Source organism: Cyclopterus lumpus, chromosome 1 (assembly GCF_009769545.1).
Source record: "Cyclopterus lumpus isolate fCycLum1 chromosome 1, fCycLum1.pri, whole genome shotgun sequence".
Classification (NCBI taxonomy): domain Eukaryota; kingdom Metazoa; phylum Chordata; class Actinopteri; order Perciformes; family Cyclopteridae; genus Cyclopterus; species Cyclopterus lumpus.
Window position 1 is genome coordinate 3,491,388 of NC_046966.1, and position 5,733 is coordinate 3,497,120.

Consider the following 5,733-nt stretch of genomic DNA (forward strand, 5'->3'; position numbering starts at 1 on the left):
ACAATGATTTACATACAGTACTTGTAGGCGAAAGGGATCTGTCTCCTCACTTTTGGGTTTTTTCCAGACAACTTTACTACTACGGTTTACTTGTTTTTTTGGCTATAATATATAAAACGTTATTTTTACTTGATGAAAGCTCTAAACACCTGACTGTATGCTTCCTACCCATCACCAACACTAAACAGCAGAAGGACAAAGCTAACTGGTGGACAGAGTGAGTTATTTGGCAGCTAAAGTGACGGATGAAATGTAAACGTCGTGATGTGTTAATCTTGTGTATTCCGCTTGTTTCCACTGCCCCCTTGTGGCCCAAAAACATTAGCGAACACATGCAACTTTTAGATCATCTTCATAGCATTTTGAGTTGTTGTGTTTATTTTGTGTCTTTCTTCCTTTATTTGTCACAGGTTTTGTGCACAATAGCAGCCCAAAACTGAGGAATAAAGCTAGCACTGAGCCAGAGGATTATTTCCATTCTTTACGACCGCTCAACATCCCATTTCATCTCCTCACAACACAGAGATCAAAGCCCCCCCCCCCCCCCCCCCCAAAAAAAGGGAAGCGATAACTGGACAACCTAAATATGTTCTGATGGTGGAATCGATAGAGCTCGGAGGGGCACAGATTCGAACACATGGTTCTACTAACGCCCCATCTGGAACCCATCTGAGTATTATGTGCATGCTTTGCACTTAAAGCAAGAGAGGTTCTAAGACTGAAAATGTGGAAGGTGGAAAAAGGTGATTCAAACTTCTTTTTTTTTTACACTCTGCATTGATATACGGTCAGAAATCACGTCCGCCACCGTAATCGCTTTCATCGAGGATCCCTCACTTGGACCCGTGCTCCGTTTATGTGTGAGTGTGTGCATACGTGGGCGTCTACATGCGGTATCCTAAGTGCTTGCAGAGGGGTTATTGATTTGCGACGGGGGAACGCGTGTTGAAATTCAAGGTGGGCCTTCCGTCTCGTCCGTTCCCCTTGGCTGACGAAGCTCCCCGTAGATCTGCATGCACTGCGCACACCCCTCTGTTCCCTAATTCATTAGTTTCACTCTCGCACAACTATCAAACGCCATCATCTGGCACGGGAGTAGTCTGCGATCTCACCTTTAGGGGAGGAAGTGCACAATGCAGCATATTAAATGCGACGCAGATGTAGAAGGTGTGGCGCTGCCAGTTTGTGTCTTTTTTTTCTTCTGCTGCTGCACTAATGTTGCGTCTGAAGGGACATGTCTGGAATATTGTTGTTGTTTATGTTTTTGGGATAGTATTTTTATTTTGGGATTTGGAACTTAAAATGTATCCCAAAAACGTCTAAATGGCGCTCTTGGGATATGGCGTTGTATATTATTCTGAAGACATTTAATTAATTAAAAACATGTCAGTTATTACACATAAGTGACTCATCTGTGCAGTCTTTTCATGCCTGTGCCCCGGAGGCACGATGTCTTGGGGTTGTCTGTCCGTCTGCTCCACTCTTAAGAACGCATTATGTCAGGAATGCCAGAGGGAATCTCTTTCAAACTGTCGCCGGGGCAAAAGCATGAAAAAGACTGCACAGATGAGTCACTTATGTGTAATAACTGACATGTTTTGATTAGAATTCGGTGCTCGAAGGTCACTGTGACCTCACAAAACACCTTTTTGGTCATAACTCAAGAATGTATACGCTAATTATGGCAAGTTCGCACACATGTCTAAAAGGATGAAATGGAGTTGTGGCACTTTGGATAGACATGGACGCAAACTGCCACTTGGGCTTGTTGGTAGAGGCATACAACCGCAAGGCAGTAACTCTTCATCCTCTAAGGCTCTCCGTGTCTCCCTCTCTGGGCTCAGGGACCAGCACTGAGTGACCTTTTGAATGCTGACCTCCTTTTGAACGATGACCTCCGGCCAGGTTCAAGAGTCACCACAGCAACATAGCAGGCCTGTCATCTCATCCACGAGGTTTGCCTGGTTAACCACTGCCCGACAAGCAGGATGTGTGAGTGTGTGTGTGTGTGTGTGTGTGTGTGTGTGTGTGTCTGTCTGTGTATGTGTGCTTGTTCAAAGTGTGTGACTGTAACAGAAGAGCTTTCTAAGTGTGACCCACATAAAAGGTCTCAATGAGCCTCAGGACACCCAACTTACATGGCTTACAAGCACACATGCATACACACACACACACACACACACACACATGTACACACACATACACACACAATGGCTGATGGTTCCCATGGTGACTGTGTTCCAGTGAGTGGGATTTTCCAGGCGGCGTCTGGAACAGTGGACACTCCAGAGTTTGTCCAGGAAGTTCGCTTTGATCTAAGTGGGTAGATCAGCCCAAAGGGAGGACAACCCTTTGTACACACACACACACACACACAGTGTTCGCAAAAAGTCGCCTATTCACACACATCCAGCAGACACAGAGCAACATTATCATCCCTCCCCCCCCGATGAACACAAGTCCAGTACTCACTGCCGGATGCGACTGTGAAGTGAGATTGAGTCTGAGCCGAAACAGCAGAGCCACAGAGCCATGCGACCAAAACAGTGGGCTGAAAGATGATAAAACGCTCAGTGGAGCTGAGGGGAACTGCAGTGTGTGGTGATAATTCTCTGTAAACACCTGCATATTAAAACGTGTATAGCTTTAACCCCAAAGAAGAAGAAGAAGAAGTGAGGAGCAGACACAATGTCCCCAGTCTGCATCCTCACCTTCAAGGTCTATAACTCAAAGTGGTCCTAGCAGAGCTCATTGACACACAAAGCAGTGCTGACGGCAGTCGTCTTTATGGAGGCAGGGAGGACTAGACACCAGTTATAAACCTTTTGTCTCGTAGGCCGACGCAGACATCCCATCTTTTAGAAGCGGGCCTTCTGGCACGGCTTTGTGTGTGTGTGTGTGTGTGTGTGTGTGTGTGTGTGTGTGAGGAACTTCAGACCTAATGAAAGTTAGTACGCTCTAGCTCGTCCTACTGACACATTTATTATCTATTTGAAATCTCCGCTGAAAACTCGCACAAGTCCAGCTGAAGTTCTCACGGACAGAGATTTGAGACTGGGAAGAGGAGGAATACTAGAACGCGCTCACACACACACCAGATAAATAAAAAGGAGCCTCAGCCATCTCCATGACAAGTGAACAATACGCCTGTTGACGGAAAAGGTGAAATGTGGTTGAGTAGACCTTATTCAAGCCTTGTGACTTTCACAATGTTTTTAATTTGGGATCCAGGACACTTTAGTTAACACCAGCTCCAGTCCTGTGTGTGGTTTGCTTCAGGCAAAAAAAGCACTTTGGTAGATGTTTTGGAAAGATGATCATTTCTGTTAATGTTAATAAAGAAAACATGTCCTGTCTCAGGCTTCAAGTCACGGCTGACTTTTTCAAAATGAAGAGAAGAATACAATCTTTTTTTTCTTTTTTCTAGCCTGAACCACATGCTTCGAATGCCTGAACAAGAGTGTATGTAGCGGATATGGGAGGTAAATAAAACACTACACTTCTTTCAAAAAGCTATAGAGACAGATTCAATTAAGTCCCGCCCACAACAAAGCGGGAGAAAACCAAACATTGCACTCCACTTTGCATTGCGTGATGGTAACTTCTTGTCAATTAGGTCTGTTGGGAACAACAAAAAATGTGTAAAAGCTGCTGTGTGGTGGGATGCCAACAGGGTAAAGAACTCAGAACTTAGTTTATATAAGCTACCGAACCCAAATAACTAAGAATACAGGCAATAAGATGTGACATTTAACAAATGACATTAGTAGCAAACATCTTGTCCAAATGTCAACGGGTGAATTATATCTCTGTAGGTCAAGCTAAAGCATTTTGTCAGCAACTGTCAGTGTGGAATGCGGTTAAATCAGAAATGCTATTTGCATTATTGTGTTTGCAAAGGCCTTAGCTAACGACAGTAGCTTGCTAACACGAAGCTAACGTTAGCTTGCTAAAAGCTAACTCGTCCCAACATCATTTTATTTATCAACTGCCCGTCTGGTCGACATGGGGCTGCTAAAATAACCCTTTGACATGCTGAACTCTGACGTTCTTAGCTGAGACATTTTGTTATCATTTTAGGCTGTGGTTGCAATTTGTTGCGCAGATTGTTTTGCCCTCCGCTGGGCGTTGCACTCTGTAAGTGCTGTTGCAAATTAGTAGCCGATACAAACATAATTTCGAGAACATTTGTATTTTGTTTCGACATTTATTTCAAATTCTAAATTATTTTATTAAATTATTCAATCTTTTGTTCTAATAACAGTAAAATGAGCTGTTGATCAACTGATCTGGGTAACTTCCTGTTCCTGCCTGGAGCACAGTGACTTCCATATGGAGTTACAACATATCTGCACAAATAATCATATTAATGAAAGCTATTATTATTATTTGGGGAGCGGCGCAAGCATTTTGTCAGTTTCTTCATCTTGTTTCCTGTTTCCCTAAATCAGCATAACCAAATAACTACAATAATTATTACCCTACTTCCACAAAATGTATTACCTAATTCACTTGTCATTTGCCAGCTGGAAAAATGTATTTATGCGAGGCTGGAGAACGGGTGTGTTGCACTGGCAATGTTCTCTTGTGTGTCATAACCTCACTTTCTCTGTGAGGGGAAATTTCCTGTAACATTATCCTGAAATACACGCTGAATGTCTGGGAAACGTTTTCAGAATGTCACATTTTCGTCTTTCGACAGAGACAGATTCAACATCTGAAAATAAAAATGTCAACTGATCAAAATGACAGAGCTGGAAATATGAATGAGAGGTCACGTCTATCTTTGTCCGTCTGTCGGCCTCGCCCTCTTTCTCCGTTTCTCTCGCTTAGACAGAGAACACAGATTCCTCTCATTCTCCAAGTGGTAATTTCCTCTCTATTGATTGACGTGTCCTGTTAAAGTTATGACAAAAGAGGCTGTGAACACATGCTCACCTGAGAGGGATTGGGTGACTCAAGGGTCAGTGCAGAGTTTATGTAGAGCTTCCCCCTGTATGTTAGAAAGCAGAATCTAGGAGAGTGAATTATATCAGAGGATATGAGAGATTTTGATTTCACTGTCCGGTGTAGAACTATTTTAAAGAAGTTGTGTGTAAAGAGATACACAAATGCTGGGGACCGTCATATATCACTGTGCCCCAGTGAAGCAGTGACATTACCCACTAGACTAATAATACTAAAAAAGTCAGATTGTATAGAAGTCTATGAGAAAATGAGCCTACGGCCTCAGTTAACATGAGTTTATGATCTCACTAGTTTCTTATCTTCATGCATGATGTTCATTTTGTAAATGATGGTCCATTTAGAGTAAAATAGAATAAAAAAATTGGTCTGTTTGTAAACTAGACCAAATCGCCTTGTGATTGACAGCTTGCTTCCAAAGCTTTGCGTATGGGAGTTGTTCGGCAGCATTAGCTCCGCCCTTGTGTCACTTCTGGTTACCAAAAGCTAAGATGGTGATGGCCAAAAATTACGAACTCAAGGCTTCAAAATGACAGTTCACAAACCAATGAGTGAGTTCACGTTGCGATTTGGGTGAACTGACCCTTTAAGCATTCCGCTTGAAACATTTCACATTCATTTTCTTTTGGTCTGCATTAAAATTCCACACACGAAAAGACATACTTGTAATATGACATCACGTTGTATTGTGTTATCCTTTTTCGCCTGTTAATTTGTGTTTACAGTCTAATTTAGTGTTTCCACTTTTCAACGGTTGATGGAATGCAA